This window comes from Colobus angolensis, unplaced genomic scaffold, assembly GCF_000951035.1.
Source record: "Colobus angolensis palliatus isolate OR3802 unplaced genomic scaffold, Cang.pa_1.0 Scaffold112, whole genome shotgun sequence".
NCBI lineage: Eukaryota > Metazoa > Chordata > Mammalia > Primates > Cercopithecidae > Colobus > Colobus angolensis.
Genome location: NW_012112253.1, coordinates 5,572,744 through 5,596,396, shown reverse-complemented (window position 1 = coordinate 5,596,396; position 23,653 = coordinate 5,572,744). Strand labels below are relative to the sequence as shown.

At 40.7% G+C, this 23,653-nt stretch overlaps 1 long non-coding RNA gene across 1 annotated transcript in view; it reads right to left on the bottom strand.

The window, feature by feature from the left end:
• Positions 1–19,590: 19,590 nt before the first annotated feature.
• Positions 19,591–23,653, bottom strand: part of LOC105523142 — a 44,858-nt gene continuing 40,795 nt past the window's right edge. Inside the window, exons 3-4 of the long non-coding RNA XR_001003542.1 lie at positions 22,012–22,145; positions 19,591–19,738 (exon numbers count right to left, since the gene is read on the bottom strand). This is a non-coding gene — a long non-coding RNA (uncharacterized LOC105523142). The remainder of the gene's footprint in view (positions 19,739–22,011; positions 22,146–23,653) is intronic.

Here is a 23,653-nt window from a genome sequence, read left to right as displayed (position 1 = left end):
CCCACTGAAAAGATTACAGAAACTCTGCATATAACTATGTTGTATACAATACCAAATTACAAAAGGTTGTAAAAACTAATGTTTTGTTTAAAGTTTTGAGCAGGACCATATGCCTTCAGTGACCTTGAGTAAGCTATTTTAATTCAAAACATTTCAAAGAATATAAAGGGGAGAAATATTCAACTACATAACAAATCAGACCAGTGGTGGGTAGATCTCTGTTAACTATGTTGAACTTCTGCTCTATTCTACGAGGGTGTAGAGTGAATCTCATCATACAAATGCCTTGTGTCTGGAAAGCTTGGAAGCACATGTGGTGTCTATGGGGATATATTTACAAAGGAGATGAAAAAAGGGCTTTAGGACCTCCCAAAGTTGAATCTGCTCTATTATTTCTAGTTGAGAGACACATCCTAATGAGTTCTGAGTCTTGCAGAGACTTGTAAAACTATGTAGAAAAGGTGACAAATATTAACAAGGGTGGTGAGGTTGTTTTATTTTGGAGGAATTTTTGTTTGTTTGCTTTTAATCTTTACACATCCTTCAAATGTCAGCTAAGTTCTATTCTTTCTACCATGTGACAATTTCTTCTAACTATTGTGTAACAGTTGGAAGGGATGTTAGCATAGAGGCGATTTACAAGCAAGCAGGTGACCTGCAGATGTTATGGGGAAACTAGCCCTTTTCTTAACACGGCCTTAAAAGTACCTGCACTGCTACAGGAAAAATGATATTCTTTCATAACATTTATAAGACATCATGTCCCCGGGAAGAATTAACATTTGGCATTAATGCACAGTTCTGGCCATACCTTCTAGAAAAGAAATTTTACAACAAGTAATGTGCTTATATCCCTCCTGGCCTGCCCTCTGTAATACATATCCCCAACCTTTCACCTTCAGAAATAGCCAGTGCGGAGACAAAGATGGCTGACACAGCTATGGCCACCTGGAGCCCTGTGAACTAGAAAAGACCAGGGAAGTACTGTCAATGGAGAGGGGCAGAAGTACTTTCTAACATCAGGCCCAGTCCAATGCCCATCTGCTTATGCAACCAGTTTCTGGGTACAGGCAAGTAGTTGCACTGGAATTATCCCTCATATATGAAAACACAATGTAATCTCACTTAGTAAAACCCAGGTTTCTTTCTTTCTTTTTTTATGAGTACCTGTTCTGGGAGATATGCCAAAAATTCAGGGATAATTTAACCAAACCATCAACAACTGGACAACTTATTTAACTCTTTGGTGAGTGTCACATGAACCTTTTTGCTGGCATCAAGCCACCACATAATGAATCCTGATGCCAGACACAGAGGGTTTGAAAAATTAGAATACAGGAAGAGGTTCCTTACTATACAACATATAAAAGAACTAGCTTCTACCAACAGGTATTTGCCATCTTAGAAGATAAGAATCTGTGTCTCCTGAAAGTCTATTCCCTGAACTCCAATGCTATAAGCTTCTCCTTTATAAAATGGTTTGGGTAATCAAATCTATTGAAGATCAACTGTCCTGGGGATTCACAGTGCATAGTAATGTGCTGGAGGCTTTTGGGAGCCCTGCTGCAAACACTCCTATTTAACTCAGGTTAATCTACTCTTTCTAACTTGACCCTGGACATTTTTTTAAATCGACGTTTTGAGACACGGAATTACTCTTTCAAACGTATTCTGGAGAACACTGATTTAAATCTATTGCATGGCTGACAAACGAGTCCACCTCTTTTGAAAGTTTAGCAAGCCCCTTTAGGAGGACCCTTGGCTGAATAAAGGAAGTCCCAACCCAACTGCAAGAAGGTCTTTGCTATTCCTCTTCTAAGGATATGCTGACCTTGGGCCATGCATATTCTCCTCTTCTAATTAAGACAGGTTGCATGGTCTGTGGCTACCAAAGACAAAAACAGTAGACCTCACTAATTTGCCCAAGGGTTTCACAAATGGCACTGGTTACCTAGATAAATATTAGTCATACATCAAATAAATGCTTCATGTACATTTATATTTCTTATGGACTCCTTTTCTTTTAAGATTATGTACAAATCCACTCTTTCTTTCTACTTCAAATAATAGACAAAAGCTATGTTTATTCTTATTAAAGTGACTTAAAGTCACTCATACATCAAGATCATTCAAGAACGCCTAGCAGTATGCAAGTGAATGAGAGTGGCATGATTGTGAAGATAATCTTGGATCTACTCTAATTTAATTTTTTTAAGTAAATCATTTGCAAACTCCAGCACTCTAACTAGTACAAGTAACAAATTACCCATGAGGAGCCTCAGAGGCTACAGATGACAGAGCTGTGTTGCAACACCTTGGCAGGATCTTTGTACTACAGCCTTGGTTCTCAAACTGCAGAGTGCATCAGAATCACCTGGGGGCTGTGTTAAAACACAGATCTCTGGGCCCCACCCCTAGTGAGTTTCAGTTTCAGTGGGTTTAAGGAGGGGCCCAAGAAAGTGCATTTGCAACAAGCTCCCAGGTGATAGAAATGCAGCTGCTCTGGCTGGGGGACAGCACTTTGGGAATTACAACTGTACAGCAGTTCCCTAACTGCTGTAATCCCCAATCAGGATTACCTGGAATCTTTGTTAAAAACACTGAGTCCCACCCTTAGCCCCAGACTCCTGAGATGGAATCTCCAGGAAGGAAAGTTGGGAATCTGTATTTTTAATAAACTCCCCAGGGGATTCCAATCACGCAGCTCCAGACTACTTCAGCCTGAGAAGAGGGGCTTGCCTTTTAGATCTGGGCCTGAGGTCTTGAGCTTTTGCCTGCCTCTGGACACATGGACTCTCCCTGCTAGAGGCCCCTTCAAAGTGCAAGCAGGCTGAAGACACGTGAATGCCTCCTCCAATAACGTGTCCAGTAATTGGTATATTGATTGCTAATGTCATCATGTTTTAGTATATGTAAACCCCTCACTCTATTACACAGCCCCCAACAATCCAAAAAGTCATTGTTTGTTCATTGTGACTCCCAAACTGGCCCTTGTCAGCTCCTGCTGGAGGGCTTGCTGATAAAAATCAGCAGATGATTGGACGCACACATTCTTAACATGACTGACCCATGACATCTCAGAGGGCAGCTCGAGAGCCTGTCATTACAGTACAATACTTTTCTTTCTTCCTTCTTATCTAGCCCAGATGACTTCGAGATTTTTATTAACTCATTAATGACTGAAGATGTCATTAGAACCAGTGGGAAGGGTTTTTTTATTATTATTATTTTCTTTCTCTCTCTCTCTCTTTTTTTTTTCTTTTTAAGTGGGAATAAGTGTGCAATTTGCTGGGAACAGGGGAGGGGCTCATTGATGAAACAGCTAAGACAAACCTAAGTGGAGAGACTCTTGGACTTTATTAGAATCTGAAATCTGATTGACGGGTCCTGGACCTGCAAATCTGCAGATAGAAATACCAAGTTGCTTCAGAAACATGTTGGGAAGAATGGGACAATTTGATCAACGAAATAGCGACCCATAAAATTCAGTAATTTTTATTGTATTGTGGGCCCAGTGTTTCCAACATAACAGCTAAACAAACAAACAAAAAAGTCAGAGTAAAGCTACTGAAACCTCTAAATGTTTCTTAACCTACACATTCATTAAACTATATCTTGTTTCTGCGTGCTTTTAATTTTCACATCTGCAAAACTGCTTTTAGAAATCAAATTAGATCTTTTGAAGGCACTTAAATTGTAACAACCTTGTGTTTTTTTATATACTCTTGGGTTTCAGCCTTTTCATCTGGGTTGTGTGTCCAATTAATGGGATATCTCAAGGAAGCACTAATCATTTTGAAAACTTAAGAATATGAAAAGCAAGCAGACTATTTTCATTATAACTGATTGGATTGAGAATAAGCTACAGAGGAAATGTTCAATAATTATGATAACTTTTTTAGAGGAGATCACAAAAAAACATCAGTCACAGAAGGTGCTTTTCATTGCAACAAAGGCTTTGAAATCCAGTTTCAGTAGATTCCTCTTTGGGCTTCAGCCTGGGGCATGTCAGAAGGCTGCTCTGAGAGTGGGTTTTACACTGATTTTTATCAGCCCTAGATAATTCACTTGGCAAAGAAAACATCTATTACTAGATGTATCTCATATGTTACTGAATGTTTACTAAATTTTACTACTGTCAAAACACATTGTAAACGAACAGATCCTCTTAAGAACCAGGGAAATCTATTCCTCAGAAGAGAAAATGGTTGTCTGAGGACCTAAAAAGAGTTTTGCCCAAGGAAATTAATGCCAGTAAACTATGACCAAGATTTAAATATGTTTTAAGCGAAGTTTTATGCTTAAATCATCTAATGACATCTTTCTGTCTTTATTTGCCTGGTGGAGAATTATACTCATTACATGTGATGGTAAACAGAATAATTAGTTAATATTTACAGATTAATTAAATACAATCATTTTATCTAATTCAGTAATAACAGTGCTGAATTTTATCTTTCTCATTTCTGAACATGATGCCAACACCCAGATGAAACCTAGGAGGAGAAAAGAGTCAAAAATCCAGATGTTATTAAAGATCCAGATGTATGGTATCAAGTAAACAGAACATCAAGGATTTTTACTTTTTTTTTTCCATTTTCATCCAGATGTTTGGTGTCATATAGACACAGTCTTAATCTGTTCAGTGACAATCACAGTGTTCTTTAATATCATTTGCCAGTATTTCACTCCCTTCTTCACAGAATGATCTCTAAAACTCCTATGTAATTCACTCACGAGGAAGATAGGGATATTTTCTTCAGAAACAAAAATATAATGCCCAGTGGTCTCATAAGACAAGATCACCATCCAGGATGATGCCCAAGTCTTTATGTTGGAAAACATTTCATGTCTGCATTTTTAAATGATGAAAGTTAATTCAACTTAAATGGTTTGAATGGTAACTTAATTTTAATTGACATGCACATGCGAATTTCAGTCCTAGTAAGTAGCTTTGGAAAATAACAGGCTCTCAAGTGTAAATGATGGTCATCTTTTCAATGGGCTTTTTTCCCAATTCGTTCACTTATCATTAAATCCTAAAAGAGATTACCTGCCATTTTAGCAATAATTTCTGCTCTACAACTTTGGGTACATTAAAGCACTGACCTGGGGACTTAAAAACTTGATGCTGAGCCCCAGCATCTCGTTTCTCTGTGTGACCTTGAGCCAGTCACTTAACCTCTGAGCCCCAATTTTCTCTTCCTTAAAAAAAAAATTAAATAACAGACCCGATTCTAGTGAACCCAAGGATCTAAAAACAAGAACTGGGGGAGGGCAAAATCCTTTATGAATATAAAATTATCAGTAATACACAGAATATTTTATCATGAGCTTTACATATCATTGTTACATAAATAGTATTACTATGTAAAAGTGTCATTACTATTAAAATGAAATCCAAGAGGGCACAGTAGAGACTGTCATGCTAAAAAGACCTTGACAGCTATTTACTGTTCACAAATTAAATGCGGAATGACTGTAATCCCTGGATATGCAAAACAATACCAGATTCTACTTCCTTGTGCTGCCATGTTTCACCAAGCTAAATCTGAGAGATAGTTTTAGTGCTACCCTTTTCATGGTACTAAACGGACTAATCGTAAGGCACACTGTATCTCTGATTACAATAGGACACTTCTGCCAATCCAGGACCCTATGCGTGGCTGACTGGTGGACTTAACTTTGACAGACACACGCACCCTCCTCCCTCCTGACCAATGGCAAAGACTCAAGCCTTCGCATAGAGCAAATTGTTGCTGCTGAATATTCAAACAGATCTCATGGTTTTCATCATGGGAGATTGCTTCCACTTTGTGTGTGTGTGTGTTAGTAAAATGTATATCCTAGGAAGTTATTATCAAAGAACAAGCTTTTCACCAATATTCCTCGGTACAATATAAGAGGGTTTCTAAGTGAGAAATCAATTCATGCACTTGTAAAATGCTAAGCACTAAAAATCTCTGAAACATTTTAGTCTTACGCTTTTCTGTAATGGCTCCGAGATTTTGGGAAGAGACATGGAAACTTTTGAGTTGTGCATTTAAGATATTAAAAGATTCTGGAAGTACAAAAAAGGGAATAAAATAAACGAAAGGAAGATAACTTCATTAATTTTAAATTTTAAAAAAATCTGCAGTGTCAAGATGCTACAGTCAAAACAAAAAACAAAAAACAAAAACTCACACATCAAGAAATTTCTTTCAAAGTTTAGCCTAACTCTGTGCTCAATTATATGACTACAGAGAAGACGGGATGAATAATCAAGTTTTAGTTCTTCAACTTTGAAGGCGCAAATCACTCATTAGCATGTTGCTCTGTTTGATGCAACTTACTTGGAAGAGCCAGAAATCAATACAAAAGGAAACAATAATAATAAAAGGAAAGATTTCTACTGTCATAATAGGGAAAGGTGTGTGAGCTGGAAGAAAGTACAGTACAGAAGCCCATGACAAGTCATGATAAATGGGTCGTTATAAAATTCATGTTTAGGCAGCACCAGGCCGCGGATAATGCCATTCGTCATGGCAACACGAGGCCGCTAATGAGCCCTCATTGCATATTCATGTTTGTGGCATTTCTTCCCTCCCTCCCACCCTGAACTAGTGCCTGGAAATATCTCCACCTCAAGCTGAAGCTCAGCTTAGGCCTTCTTCTTCTTCTTCTGTCTCTCTCTCTTTTTTTTTTTTATTTGTTATGTTGCAGCAATTACACTGTAAAAGTGCTGCCCAAGATTGATTGCTCTGATCTGTAGTTCAATTGTAAATTAGAATACACATCCCCCCAGGGACACACGGCCCCTATTTGTGATTAAGAAAAAAGCCCCATAATAGACTAATAGCTAAAGTTCTCTCTCTTTTACTTTCAGGCAATTAGCTTGATGAAATGGCCTCTTTTTGTGTACCCTGGAAGTGTAAACCGATATCATAATGAAGTATATGATGTTTATTCTATTATTTTCACCTTGCTGGGTATGCAGGAATGCATAAGTAATGGCTGCTTTGTCTAGTACATTTACTGATTCACAAGTAAACTATTTCTTAAAGATGCAGTGTATGTTTTCTGAGGCTTGAGTTAAGTAACTCCTAACTGTGGATTAACCTTCACGCAAATGTCTACTGCAGGGGAGGAAAACGAATTTCCCAGGTTGGGGGACAGCATGATACTGGTATTCAAGAGGCCTCCAGCCACCGGGGCAGCTCTGGGATGGATGTGGTGACAAAGTGCAAGTGCCAGCACTCAGGATCAGTGCAGACACCAGGGTACTTTGGAAAAATGAACTATAGTGATTTTAGGCCCAAAGAGACTCCCCCTGACTACAATGTACCCTTCATCTCCCCCACTGTCTGCGTAGGGTGGCTGAAGCTCTTCCTACACAATGGTCATACAGTCTTTTTTTTTTTTTTAATTGGATTGCACCCTTGCGCCCACCCCCCTCAAATCCTTTGAGAGACAAAGGATTACTACTCTTCTCACAGATCCAAAACATTGGAAAGAAAATATTCTTCAGCTTCCTACATGCCCCAGCTGACACAGAGCCAATCCACTTGCAGTTTGTGCATTACCAAATCCATTTGTGTTGTTCCTATGCAATATTTTAATATTTGTTTCATTTTCATTCATGGGGATCTCAAAATTAGAGGGAAAAAAAGGGTGCCCTACATGACAAGATAGAAAAAAGAAAAAAATAGAAAAGAAGAAATAGAAGAAAAAACAGAAAAACAAAAATCTATCTTGCTCTAAAGCATTTTATAGTGGGTAACTTACCAAGATGTTAATTACTGTTTCAATTCTATATTCCAATTACCCGCTGTTCATCCATAACCCAGTTTGTTTCACCCCTCAAACCCTTCCTGGGTTTGTGTTGTCTAAAAAATCCATCCTTCTCTTCTTTAATATGAATCCAATTTGAGTTTCTAGAAAACATAAGGAAATCGTTTTTATGGCAAAGGATCTCAATAACTTTTAATGCTGAGTTTGATATGCACCTTTAGATGTCTTATATTTTGAAACTAATGTGTGAGATAGTTGTTTGTCACATATAAAATGTGCTTGCCTTTCCTCCAGTTACTTAGCTCCTTCTTAATTAAACAAAACATTTTGGGGAAAGTTTGTTACTGTATTCTGGAAAGTAATTCTATTGTGACATAATTTCCAAAAATACTACAAAGTGAGTTACCAAGAAATATTTCATGAAAATTCACTTTATGCCTTCTTTTCTAAAAATCAAAAGTTTTTATCAATCTTTATTTGGGGGACTGACTTTCTCTTTAATTTGTACAACATTGAACTGCCTTCTGAACTATAAACCTGCAACACAATAAGTATAAATTTTCACTGCTCTCAGAAACTTTTGAATGTCTATCCATATTGCCATATTTGAAATATGCTATTTTCAATTTTCAAATGATATTGAGCTTGGGTAGGGCCTCTCCATTCACTTACATAACCTGTCACATTTTTTAGTATACTTTTTCTAGAATAACAATGCCTCCTATTTACAAGGCGCTTTATAATGTTTAAAGATTTTTCAAATAGATTGCCTTATATAAATAATTCTATGAGATAAATGAGCCAAATAACCTTATTATTACCACAAAGTTAGAGGGGAAATACTATGACTCAGAGAGGTTATGCAACTTGCCCAGAGTCACAGGTTAGTAAATGCCAAGTTGAGCCTTGTCCCCAGGTCTTTAACTCCAAAACGTGAGCTCTTTCTGGTATGCAATGCTGGCTCTTCACTACGTATACATTCCAGAAGCAGCAGCTCGCCAAAATCTCACAGCTCTTAACATAAACAAGATCTGTGATCTTTATTTATACATGAGTAAGATTAACAAATGAGTTTAAAGACACATATGTGCGCACACACACACACACACACACATGCCCTTCTTAATAAAAACCTAGGAGAAAAGTTAATGAAATTCATACTGTGGCAGGGTGCGGTGGCTCATGTCTGTAATCCCAGCACTTTAGGAGGCCGAGGTGGGAAGATCACAAGGTCCGGAGTTCGAGACCAGACTGGCCAAGGTGGTAAAACCCTGTCTCTACTAAAAAATACAAAAATTAGCTGGACATGGCGGCACATGCCTATAATCCCAGCTACTCAGGAGGCTGAGGCAGGAGAATCGCTTGAAACTGGGAGGCAGAGGTTACAGTGAGCCAAGATTGCGCCATTGCACTCCAGTCTGGGCGACAGAGTGAGACTCTGTCTCAAAAGAAAAAAAAAAAACAAAACAGAATTTTTTTCTTTTGAGACAGAGTCTCGCTCTGTCGCCCAGACTGGAGTGCAATGGCGCAATCTTGGCTCACTAAGGAGCCTCCTTCATCCCAGTTTTGAAGTCAGTGAAGACAGGATTCTTGAAGACAGGATTTGGATCTAGAATTCAGCAGATATAAACATTTTTAAAGGGTGTGCTAGACCTGTCTGCCAAGGTATCTCCCATGCTCGAGACCCTCTGTGTGCCAAAGAGCCATGTTCAAAGCCCCGGGATTAGCAAAGCAGTTCTAGACTGTTCTTTGCAAAGTAATGGCCACCATTTCAGTCAGCAGTGGGCACCTAAACCATGGTTTGCCCATTGTTGGAGTAGCCTTGAGATGACAACTTCACCAAATAAAACACCTAGAGCAGAAACCGCTGAAGTAGACAAAATCATGTCAGCCACGAATTTTTTTTTTTTTTTTTTTGAGACAGAGTTTCACTCTTTTCCCCCAAGCTGGAGTGCAATGGTGCGATCTTGGCTCACTGCAACCTCTACCTCCTGCGTTCAAGCAATTCTCCTGCCTCGCCTGCCTCAGCCTCGCAAGTAGCTGGGATTATAGGCATGCGCCACCACACCCAGCTAATTTCTAATTTTGTATTTTTAGTAGAGACGGGTTTTCTCCATGTTGGTCAGGCTGGTCTCACAATCCCGACCTCAGGTGATCCGCCTGCCTCGGCCTCCCAAATTGCTGGGATTACAGGCGTGAGCCACCATGCCCAGCTCGGCCATGATTTTTATGAGAAATGACTGCTGCCTGAACCTGAGAAAGAAATGACTCCAGAAATGATCCCAAAACACTGTATAGATACTTCCAAATCTCAGGTGTAGCATTACCTAAACATAGGAGAAAAAACGGTATATGTCACTATTTCTTTCATTTATTCATGTTTTCATTCATTCGATAATTCATTCAACAACTGCTTATTGAGTCTTCAGGAGATAATCATAAAAATGACATCATTCCAGCCCTCATGGAACTTACAGTTTAATGGTAGAGATAAATATTATATAATCACGCCAATGAATAGAAAATTGCATACGATAATAAATACGCAAAGTAAAAGTAAGAATAAAGTGGAGCTTACAGTGAAGGCTTCATATAAACAAGTGCTTCAGTATAAAAGGTGTTGCAATAGAAGCCTTAAGAATGAAGTTATAGATAAGAGTATCAGGAAAAATGAAAACATTTCCAAAAACACGTGGAACGGTCCAGGAGTAGGAAACAGCTTGGAAGTGAAAGAAATAATAAACAGACCAGCATGCCTGGACCACTAGGACCTGGAGATAAAGCAGAACGTGATGAGACATAGGTGAGCAGAGCCACATCACATAAGGCCTTGCAGACCACATGCTTAGGTAGGAATTTTGGATGCCACCTTAAGTCTAGTGTAAAGCAGCTGAGGGGTTCTAAGCAGGAAAAGCCAATGATCAGACCCACAGCAGCTTAGAGGGTGATAGTGTTGTCCTATTTTGAATAAGAAACCTCAATTTGTTAGGAAAGAAAAACACAACTGTTATATTTTTCCAACACCAACTAACCAACCATCCTCTAGGAAAACACCTCACCTTCACTGGGAGAAAGCAAACACTTCTTCACCCCATGTCCTGTGTGAGCCCAGCACCAGGCCTGCCAGCACTGAATGGAGAAGACCTGACACCAGGTATGACATCAAAGAGTTTATTTGTTTGTTTTTGTTTTTGTTTTTATTTATTTATTTATTTACTTATTTATTTTGAGACAGAGACTCACTCTATCACCCAGGCTGGAGTGCAGTGGTCACTGCAGCCTTTATCCCCGGGCTTCAACTGATCCTCCCACCTCAGCTTCCTGAGTAGCTGGGACCGCAGGTGCATGCCACCATGCCCAGCTAATTTTTGTATTTTTTTGTAGAGAGGTGGTTTCGCCAGGTCATCCAGGCTGGTCTCAAACTCCTGAGCTCAAGCTATCCTCCCACCTCGGCCCCCCAAAGCGCTGAGATTACAGGCATGAGCCACCACGTCTGGCTTTCAAAGAGCTCTTGATTCAGTTCTGAGAAACATTGACTGCTCTTGTGATAGCAAGCCATCTGCTAAAATGTGATAGCGCAACTAGAAGATGCTTTATAGGGTCTGCATGAAATATAGTCAGAGATTGGTTCAAAGATCCCATAAAGTCCTCATGCTCAGCGTCTTGAGATGCTGGCCTTGACCTCATGACACACTCCTGAGTCACTTTCCTATACCCACTGATCTGGTTAGGACCCACCCACGCCGAACCACAGCTCCCTGTTAGAGCACGTTGCTGTCATCGCTCGTTAATGGTCTTATCTCCTGCACTCAGCAGTGTGCTCCACAGAACAGGAAGAACATGCATCTTATTCACCCCTTTATCCCTAATGCCTGGTGCAGTGCAGGGCACTTTTTGGTGCTTAGTCATGTTGGTGTGCTTCATTTGTGTTATGGTATGCAGCTACGTGTTGTAATTGTTGATTCGTTTTTCTATCTCCTCCTGTGAGTTCTTCGCGAGTAGTATCCATGCCTCTATCTTTGCATCTCCAGTTTATCAAAGAGGCTGGTTCATAGTTGGCACTTGATTAGGATTGATTAATTGATTAGTTAATTAACATATGGATAAAGCAATTAGGTATAAAGGACTTTCCTAAATGCAACCAGCTCTACTTCGCTTTTAGTCAATCACAAGATGCATAAAACCACATTGTCTGAGAATCTTGCATATCATCAATATTCATTGGTGAGAGATGCTTTCTTAACGCTGGTGTTTTATGTATTTCTACACGTTATTATACGTATCAGAAAAGAGTGCATGTAAAACTGCTGGAGCCTGAATAAATCCTCTAACTGAGTTAACACTATTGAATCAATTTCCTAATGTTTAGAATGTGCTGTGGTTATGTGATAGGCTTTCTTTGGAGAAAGCTGGGTGAAGGGTACAGGGGATCTCTCTGAATTATTTTTGCAACTTCAGTGAGTCCTATATTATTTCAAAATAAAATGTGATAATTTTTAAACACTTCCTGATTTTTATATTTATACTTTTACATAAATTTTATATATTTCTATAATATCTAAAATGTAGTTAAAATGTCATAAATAATAATTAAATGATGTTATCATATATTACACTAGCATACAGGAAAGAAAATGCCCTAATTTGGGGCACTATTCTTTTTGTCTGGCTAGGTTGGCATTTAAAATATGCTAGGAGAGGAAGGAGATGCATTACTTTTGCCTGATTCAAGCATATTTTCGAAATGATGTTTTCATAAACAAAGTGCCAACAGCTATGATCTTATCTTCTCTCTTCTTTTTATCCTAATTCAGGTCAATAACAAGTATTTCTGCTCTATTCTGCAGATTCTAGGTTTTGGAAGAGAGGATGCAATTATGAGCAACGGGGAACTGTTAGTGAAAAAATCACCAAGAAGTCAGAGAGTGCCTTTAAACTTCTTTCTACCCAGTGTTGTCCTATTAAGAAAATAATGTCAGTTTCAGAGAGCAATGTTTTAAATAAGTAAGGCTAGCATTTACAGTATTGCTGGAGTTCTAAACTACATTTCAAGATCCCACTGTTGGTTACATGGATAACAATGTAGGTCATCACATCTAAACTCTGAAACGTAGTAGGCAATTCCTCTACTACCTGAGAGATCTGAAAGCCACCAACAAAAAAAATCCATACAACAGATTAAGGTAAAATTTCAATATATCTTAAACTGCTTAAACATGTAAGTTCAACACCCTCCCCCAAGAAAAACCCTCTTTTAGCATAAAGAGCTGCAGTTTCCAACTCTATTCAATTAATTAGCTTCCTGTAGTCAATCAAATGAAAATTCTGAAATAGCCTGTAGATGTCATAAACCTAAAGTCAAATTCAAAGACAAATGACATTCTCCCATATGCTTCCTTCTTTTCTGGAAACTGCAAACTCATTAGTAGGTACATCTAAGAAGTATTACTGCCCAGAAGTCCCTGTAGTTTTGTGATAACCTATGTAAAATAAGTTCAGCTCAAGGTATGGCATGGTAGTTTCATCCTACAGACCCACCAGTTTATCCCGGAGACACAGTAAAATAACCAGGTGCAAAGAAAAGAGTGCCTCCCTGCTTGCTAAAGCTCATTAGAGAAGGGCATCCATCTTTACTTCTTCAGGACAATATCCGTGAACTGTAAAAATAGAGTTTTACTTAGTAAAGGAAAGGGAGAATAAATGCAAGAATTTTTTAGGATCTGGCATATTGAATCATGAATCAAAGAAGAAGAAACTATAATTACCTCTCATTCTATCGAACAGAGAAATTTCTTCCACAGAATCTTTTGTGTGGTAAGAATAAAGCTTCATTCCAAAGAAAATCCAGTTAAAATATCCCAAAAGAAATAAAATACAAGATCCTGCAGCTCTTTAATGCTTGCTACTGGCCAAATCTTGCAATTAGAATCAGTCACTTTAAGTGCTGAAGTCATATAATGCTAATAGATCACTTTATAATGTGAACAGTTTTTTAAAGTTGTATTTAATTTTCCATCATTACAGTACTGAATACCAGTAGTGTCTGTCCATTCTGATATAGGTTCTTAAGTCTCCAAAGGGTACAGACTACTGCTTGCCTAGGCATTGGTTAATTCTGGCTTTAATTCTCAGAGGCCTGAATTAGAGCTGTAAAATGGACTGTATTTCAACTTTCTCCCTAAATGTGTTTATTTTTATTTTCAAACCAAATGATGAGGGCTCCTTTTTATTTCATAATTATTTTATTTCAAAAAATATAAATTGGGGTGAAGTGTATATGTCTGAATGTGTGTGTGTGTGCACATGCACACGTGTGTGTGGTTTTCTTTAAGAAAATGAAATGAACCAGAAAATAAGCCCTTAGCAGTAACCTAAGAAATAAAACAAAATCATTTACAACACATGGGATTGTTGCAGGATATGTCAAGATTAGATGGTTTTAAGGGAGCTATCCTGAATGTGGAAGCAATTATAATGAAATTCATGACTCATTAGCAAACATTCCATATTGTGTTTCTCATTTCTGGGTCAATGTTACTAGGAAATATAGGCTTAAGATTTAGATGTTTCACTGACTCCAATGCCAGATTATAGATAGTTGGACTGTACAATGACATAAAGCAAAGACTGCAGGGTTTTGAAGTTTTTCACTTCTCAGATATAGGCAATTTGGTCTTAAGATACCTATGAGCAAAGTAACTTCAAAAATGTATTGGTAGGAATTAAGTTGGTGATAGAAGGGTTGTCTGTAAATGTGAAGAATTACTTGGTGCAAATGCATATACTGGTGGATGACGGTGGGGATTTTGCCTGCACACTGCTTGGTATGCAAAATGGCCGGTGAACTCAAGTACCCAATACTGTACGTAATGGGAACCAGATGTCTAACAGAGAGAGAAAAATATTTTATAGCAATAAATGTGACATTGACTCTTAAAGGGTTTGCTGTTTTTAAACAACTTCCCAGTCTTACTTTCCCTCATATTTTAATGTAGTTTAAAGTAGATTGTGTAAGGAAATTATTTTCATATTTTAAAAGAAAAAGTATTTAACTTGCCACTAACTTATAAAATGCAGACATAACGAGAAATGATCTGAATAAGATAATTTTGGAATTCATTCATTTACCAAAGCACTATGCTCAGCAATGCAAAAAAAAATATTAAGGTAAATAAAGCATAATTCCTCCTGCCCTTAAGGAACTCAAAACATACTAGATGTGATAAGATGCACACAGCTGGATGGGGACATGGCACAAGCAAGCCCTGGGAAAGACACTCAAAGTGCTTCAAGAATTCCAAGGAGGAAAAGAAAAGGCAATGCGATGGCCAGCAGGTTCCATGAAGGAGGGTCCCGCTGATTCACCCTGCTCAACATCTCCCTCACCCGCCCCTCCTCTTCACAGCACTAGGCCATCTTGGTGAAGGCCCTCCTGCTCTCTGGCCAATGCTCAGCAGCTTTGCTCTCTCAGTGTCCCCACAGTCACACCCCATGCAACCCCGACTTTGCTGCCAGAGTAGTTGTTCAGAAGCACTAATCCAGTTGGGAAGTGGGGTGCCCTGACTATTAGATTGCAAACTCTGTAATGAAGCTTGGGGTTCACTCCCTGCTTTGATGATATTGGTTGTGACCTTGGAGAAGTCACTTAACCAATCTCCCTTGATCTGCTTTTTCGCTTTCCTAATAGCAAATGTATTATATGCTTGGAGTCAGGATTTCATGAGCTGCTGCACACCATGTGATTTGCACAGCGTCATCATGGAGTCGGGGCACTGTTGGAAACTCTTTTAGCTATTATCCGATCAGTCATCCAATCTTGTTTGTTTGTTTGTTGGAGACAGAGTCTTACTCTGTTGCCCAGGCTGGAGTGCAGTGGCGCAATCTTGGCTCACTGCAACTTCTTCCTCCTCTGCCTCCTGGATTCAAGGGATTCTCCTGCTTCAGCCTCCTGAGTAGCTGGGAATGTAGGTGCCTGTCACCATACCTGACTAATTTTTGTATTTTGAGTAGAGACAGGGTTTCACTATGTTGGCCAGGCTGGTTTCGGACTCCTAACCTCGAGTAATCCGCCCACCTTGGCCTCCCAAAGTATTGGGATTACAGGCGTGAGCCACCGTGCCTGGCAGAGGAACTCATTTCATTCCCTGGCTAAAAGATCAGCCATGCCTCTGTTGCCATGGTGGAATAGGGGCTCATTATTGTCAATTCTTTCGTTTTTTCAAGGTAAGACAAAAATCTGTATTTTTTACCTAAAATCTCCAGTGTTCATTGTTTTTAACTAAAGAGAAAAATCAAATACTATAACTTTAGAACAATTAAAACCCCCTGGGGAACAAGTGGCTAACTGCATGCAGACCTTGGCTCATGGAATGCCTTATTCTGGGATTTCCTTACAGGTGTACACCACCAATCTAGCAAATTTAACTTCTGGCAAATTTAACTGGCCCTCTAATTGTTTGCACATCTACTTCCCCAACAAACTATGCTCTTGAGGATAAGGATCATGTAGGGTTACGTTTGTCTTTCCAAGGTGCCTAGCACAGTGGGTGGCTCAAAGAAGCATCTCACTAAACTTCATATTGATATTTTCCAGAGCCTTGAAGCCAGGGAAGGGTCTGCCGATGGCAGGTCATTCCAGGCACATCAAAAGATAAAGATGTTCATATTCCAAATGTCCCTGTTTCTAGAAAGGAAAGATTTTACAGATACTGTAAGCCTTAGTCTACATCTGACTTCCTTAGGGCCATCTGGAACTCTTCCTATGATGGCTGCAAAGCCCTCTCCATCATTAGCAACATTCCAGCCAGCTCTCAAAATATAAACCTAATCCATAAATCTAGGCGGTATATAAACCTAATCTATACCTGACATGTAAGTGAATAGCTAAATGAATTAATTAACTTTACCCCAAAGAGTCCCAACTCAAATGTCAGATGTGACGGTTTAATTTTGTTGGAAAGTGAACATAGACCACATCCTGGACTCAGAAAGAAACATGTTTTCTCTAAATCCAAGGCCAAGAAGAAAATGGTTAAGGCTAGGGTGGTGAATAACACTGAAGATTTAGAGACAGTCATCCTAGTGCATGTTTTTTGTTGTTGTTTTTTGTTTGTTTGTTTGTTTGTCTGTTTGTTTTTGAGATAGAGTCTTGCTCTGTTGCCCAATCTGGAGTACACTGGTGTGATCTCGGCTCACTGCAACCTCCGCCTCCTGAGTTCCAATGATTCTCCTGCCTCAGCCTCCTGAGTAGCTGGGATTACAGGCACCCGCCACCATGCCCAGCTAAGTTTTGTATTTTTAGTAGAGACGGGGTTTCACCATCTTGGCCAGGCTGGTCTCCAACTCCTGACCTTGTGATCTGCCTGCCTCAGCCTCCCAAAGTGCTGGGATTATAGGCATGAGCCACCACGCCTGGCCCCTAGTGCATGTTTTAAATAATTTTTATGTCCATAATCTTTGATCCAATAATACAACTTCTTGGCATTTTTCTCAAAGAATAATTATGTGCAAATATTTGACTGTAAGGATGTTCACTGCCGTTCTGTTTATAATGTTGAAAATAGAGGCCAGGTATGGTGGCGCATGCTCCTAATCCCAGCACTTTGGGAGACTGAGGTGGTCGGATCACCAGAGGTCAGGAGTTCAAGACCAGCCTGACCAATGTGGTGAAACCTCATCTCTACTAAAAATACAAAAGAGGCAGGAGAATTGCTTGAACCCAGGAGGCAGAGGTTGCAGTGAGCTGAGATCGCACCATTGCACTCCAGCCTAGGCAACAAGAGTAAAACTCCATCTCAAACAAGAAGAAGAAGAGGAAGAAGAAGGAAGAAGAGGAGGAGGACGGGGAGGGGGAGGAGGAGGAGAGGAGGAAAACAGAAGAGTTTTTACAGGAGCAATAACAGAGTATTGGTTTCATGGTTATAAATAATGAGAGGTGAAATCTACTGAATCCTCACTTATGTGACAGAAAATGTGCTGTGAGCTTTAAGAATCATTACATCATTTAACCTTATTGCTGTGCCTATCTTACAGAGGAGGGAACTGAGGCATAGGGTGTTTAAATAATTTGCCCAAATCACATAGCCAACAAGTGTCAGGGCGGGGCATTTGAACTCAGTATTCTTTAACACCAGAGCTCAAGTTTCTTCCACAAATTGCACTTCTCCCAAAAATATTGAGACATCCACAATAGTCACTGTGCAACCATGAAAATTATAATCTAGGAGGACATATGATGACTCAGAAAAAAAGATGATGTATTTTTCAGTGAACAAAGCCTGTGCCTGTCATTCTGCACAGGCATTGTTAGATGAAAATATCAGAATCCCATAGACACTGCTCCATTAAAGACGAATATGAGGTAAGGATGCAAGGCTATTCCACAAAATTCCCTGCAGGGATCAGTGCCAGGACACAAGGAGTCTCTGCCCCCAGATCTCTGCCATCTCTTCCTCTGCTTCTTACTGTCTCCTCTACTCATCTCTTGCAAATCACCTTCTCCACTACAGCTTTAGCTTTCAAGGAACAAATTCTAATCCCCTGTTGATACGGTTTGGCTGTGTCCCCACCCAAATCTTACCTTCAATTGTAATAATGCCCATGTGTCAAGGGAGGGGCCAGGTGGAGATAATTGACTCATGGGGGCGGTCTCCCCCATACTGTTCTCCTGATAGTGAATAAGTCTCATGAGTTCTGATAGTTTTATAAAGGGGACTTCCCCTGCACAAACTCTCTTGCCCGCTGCCATGTAAGACATGCCTTTGCTTCCCCTTTACCTTCTGCCATGACTGTGAGGCCTCCCCAGCCATATGGAACTGTGAGTCCATTAAACCTCTTTCCTTGACAGATTACCCAGTCTCGAGTATGTCTTTATTAGCAGCATGAGAACAGACTAATACATATGCCAATGTGCTATTATAGCACCAGTCCTGCATATAATCTAATTCAATCCCAGGGAAAGAGCAGGGACTAGTCCAGCTGGGCCAGATGTCCATGCCTGTTCCAATCAGCTGGGGCCAGGGAATAGAGTTCTGTAGAACTGGTTCAGTAAAATAGGAAGTAGCTCAGAGGAAAGCACTGACCATCTATGGGTAAGGCAACAAAAAAGTTGCCTTACCATAATTAGATATAAAAACCATAATTAAAAAGAAAAAGGATGAGAAAGGCCCACATTAAGTTGTTAACAATGTTTCTGTCTACAGTGTTTTTTTTTTTTTCTTATTTTTGCTTGTCTGCGCATTCTAAATTTTCTAAAGTGGACATATATCACTTTATACTAAGAGGATAAAAGAGATCTAACCTACATGGGGATTAAAAATGAATATCCCTTGGCCAGGCACAGTGGCTCATGCCTGCAATCCTAGCATATTGGGAGGCCAAGGCAGGCATCCACTTGAGGCCAGAAGTTTGAGACCAGCTTGGCCAACGTGGCTAAAAATATTTGTATTTTTAGTAGAAAAAATACAAAATTTTTAGAATTTAATAGAATAATACAAGAATTTTTTGTAGAAAAATACAAAAATTTTCTACTAAAAATACAAAAATTAGCTGGGTGTCATGGCACAAGCCTGTAATCCCAGCTACTCAGGAGGCTGAGGCACAAGAATCACTTGAACCCGGGAGGCAGAGGTTGCAATGAGCAGAGATTGCACCACTGCACTCCAATTGGGGCAACAGAGCAAAACTCCATCTCAAAACAAAACAAAACAAAACAAAACAGAAACAAAGAATGAGTGCTATTAGGAGACTAAAGGTGCAAATCAAGATTAAAGGTAATTTCAGTGATGATGGAATATAGTAAATTCTTACCAAAGAAAGGTTAGCAGTTGAACAGCAAAACCCACCTCAAAGCCTTGGATTGGAGCAAGCTTCATCATGAAGATCTCAAAGCTGTATCTAGTGGAGATGCCGGGCATTGTGGCACCAGGGCCCACCATCCCATTACACTGTGCCGGACAACTGGCTCCTGGGATAAGACAAGTCAGAGCAGAGAAGGGCGTGAGTCACGTGGAATATAAGATAGGATTTGAGGAGGCAAGAGACAGTGGCCATGAAGAAGGAAAACAAGATGAAAATGTGTATTTCAAGCAGTTGACTGAGGAATGAGACAAGGGCAGAGACAAGTTCACTGGTCTGAAAAATGGCAATGGAGTAGCAAGTAAGTAGGGAATGAGAAGGGGAGCTGAATCTTTTTCTTTTTCTTCTTTAATTTCTTGCTCTGTCACCAGGCTGGAGTGCAGTGGCGAGATCTCAGCTCACTGCAACCTCTGCCTCCTGGGTTCAAGCGATTCTCCTGCCTCAGCCTCCCGAGTAGCTGGGATTACAGGTGCCCATGAGCACACCCAGCTAAATTTTTGTATTTTTAGTAGCAACTGGATTTCACAGTGTTAGCCAGGATGGTCTTGAATCTCCTGACCTTGTGATTCTCTCTCCTTGGCCTCCCAAAGTACTGGGATTACAGGCGTGAGCCACCGTGCCCTGTCCGAATCTTTTTCATGCACAGAAAGGATAAAGTCACAGCAGAAGAACAAAAAAGGGAAGGTTTTTGGACCATTGCAGAATGATGTAATTGAAATAAAGGATAGTTGGTCATACCAAGGCAGGGCAGAGGAGGATAAATAAATCATTGAGCACAGTCATAGGAGTTTGAACAAGGCAAGTAAGCATCCCCACTCCACAGTGAGGGAACCTCAGCCACTGCTGTCCTATTTTCCTTCAAAGCTCTCCAAATGATCAGTGGCCACAGGCCTTCCCAAGTACACTGTGCCTGTGACGTATATGAATGTGAGGGTTCATCTTGTATCCACTTGGTACACGTTCTTCTGTCACCTCACTCACCTGGTGAATGGGTATTTATTTTATTACTTTTCACAGAATACTTAATTGACTTTGATAGCTCCAACGAGATTGGAGATTGGAAGCTCCTGGAGATCAAGAGGCTGGGAGTAGCTGACACCATGATTGGACACTTTAGCAGTTTTAAGACATGTCCACGAGTTCTTTAACACTCCTCACATCCAGAGGAGGTATCTAAATGCCCTGCCCTTGAATCTGAGCTGACCTTAGCGATTGGTGCACAATAGAAAAGGTGACTTAGTAGGTCAAAAATGATCATTCGGGCCAGGTGCAGTGGCTCACGCCTGTAATGATAGCACTTTGGGAGGGGTGGGCAGATCACGTGAGGTCAGGGGTGCGAGACCAACCTGGGCAACATGTTGAAACCCCATATTTACTAAGAATACAAAAATTAGCCAGGCATGGTGGCGGGCACCTGTAATCGCAGCTACTCCAGAGGTTGAGGCAAGAGAATCGCTTGAACCTGCGAGGTGGAGGTTGCAATGAGCTGAGATCACGCCACTGCACTCCAGCCTGGGCAACAGAGTGAGACTCCATCTCAAGAAGAAAAAAAAAAGGATCATTTAGCCTCAACCTTACTCTCTTGGGACACTCATCTTTGGAGTCCTGAGTGGCCACGTAAGAAGTGCAAGGATGAGCTGCTGTGAGGAAGTTTGGATTACATGGAGTGACCCCGTGCAGAGATTCTAACTGACAGTCCCAGCTGAGAAGTTGCAGCCATGGCCAGCATCAACCAGCAGACATGTGAATGAGGCAGCCTCAGTGATGACTCCAGCCTTGGCCACCACCAGACCTCATCCTTATCTTCAAGACAGACTGTGTGGGAACCACCCAGCTGATCCCAGTCAACACTCAAAACAATGACAGATCATCATAACTTGATTATTGTGGTTTTAAGTTAATAAATTTCAGGTGGATCTGTCATGCAGCAATAGATAACTGGATTAGAGTTGGTTCTCAATACGTTTCTATTAAATTTCATCCAATAGCAGAAAAGAGAAGGCAACATTGTCTCTTGATTTTTTTCTCCCTTTTTGTCTAACTATTTTGTTCCTTGGTCAGTCTCTCCTTATATCCTCTCTCTCTCTCTCTCTCTGCAAATTCAGAATTCTCCCCTTTTATTGTGGCCATGGAAGCTGGAGAAAATAGAACTTCCATCCAGACAGCCAGGGCTCTCTCTATATATCTATAAAAGGCCTCTGTTTTCTCTCTTTTGGCATAAGGAAACTCAATTCCTTTGTTTTTAACTGCTCCCATTTCTCTGTTCTGTACTGACTTTATTCCTCCTTCCTGAATTATCTTTGAGTCTTCTGTGTACTTTTTAGGTTGTAAAACAAAGAACAAGACACCCTACCCCAGTGATGATCTTGGCTATAACATTACCCTCATCTGGAAAGCGCTGTTATTTTTGGCCACCTTCGGATCTTCATGTAGCTGTTCCACCCCTCTGCTGCAGGAGCTCTAACTCACTTCCCCAGGCAGTCCAGGGGGTCTGCAGACAGCAGCTGCATCAGGAGCTTGAGTGGGAAGACAGCAAGCCGGGTGGTCAGAAGACTCTCTGTGAGGATGCGGCTTCAAATGAAGCAGTGTAGGCGGGAATGCATGAACCCTGTGGCCTGGAGGCTGCCTGGCTCGCCTGGAGTGACTCATAGAATGGTCGCTGAGCAGCCGATAAAGTATGGAAGCTGAGGGAGACCCAGAAACTGGACCGGAAATCTTCCCCCACCCCCAATGTGAAAGGACATCTGTTCCATCCACATTGCCCCTTAGAGGTAGCCTGACCACCGCCTGAGAGTGTTGCCCTGGGGCAAGCCTAGGTGGGCACACATCGACCGGTTCACACCCTTGCTCAAACACACAGCATCCTGCATGAGCACAGAGCTGCTTGGCAGAAAGAGGAAGAAGCCAGCCCCCAGGAATGGCAAACACGTTGTGAAAAGGACCATGGGCAGGGTTGGCCGGGCGAACTAGCAGCAGGCCAGGCAATATCATCTCAGGTCAAGGAGAAAGCTCCATAGCCAAAAATAGCCACCCTTCCCAGTTGCCACAGTGTCTAAAATTATACCATTGGAGATTTATTCCTTTGCACACCTCACCTTTGCTGGGGGTGGGTCCAGGGAGGACCCATGAAATGTCTTCACATTAAGGTGCAAAAGGCCTGGCAGCTCCACAGAGTTATTTGGGGGTGGGAAAGGAGGGAGGTGTTGAAAGGGCAGGAACAAGGCAGAGGAAGCGCTGGGAAGGGACAGCGTTGGGCAGCTTCTCCTATTTCAGAGTTTTACCCTGAAGGAGGCTAGTTGGCAGCTACATCATAAAACTGAGGCCTAAGCAATTTGCCAGTGAATTTGAACCATGCAGGTAAACAATTCTAATAATTTATTCCTTGAAAAGTTTCCTATAATACATTATTATGCAGAGCTGCACATGCCTGTACTTCAAATTGCCTAAAAGGGGGGTGGGGGGGAACCATACATTAAGGGACAATTAAAAAGAATAACAAGAGGCAACATGAGGAAACAGCATGTGCATATGCCAGTCAGGCTGGAACACAGAGGGAGCTGAAGGCAGCCAAGCAGCCCGTTGCAACCAAAGGCTCGGTTTCTAGGGGAAGATTCCCTCGGAAATTCAGGCAAGGACTGTCTTTATAGGTAGAAGTTTGGATAACCTGACCCCAGAAGATTAAGCAGTAAACAAAATAAAAGCAAACAATCACTATTCGAAAGTCACATCCAGTCCACTGTATCAATACACAACAGCTCCATTGTAAAAGTTCTTAAGACGTAGATAAGAATTTCAGAAAGGTAAGTCCACCCTGCTTAAGCCACCTCTGAGACAGAAAGCTAAGTCCCATGGATGCCCTGGTGGGCTTTAGGCAGTGGCAGGGATAAAATAGGGAATGGAAGGAAACAGAATATGAGGAAGGGAGAAAGGGAAGAATGAAAGAGCAGAGCCTGACAGTGGAAACAGCTGGTTCCCTCAAGAATAACCACAGCTCTACACCAGTTGGCAGTTTAAAAAGAACTTC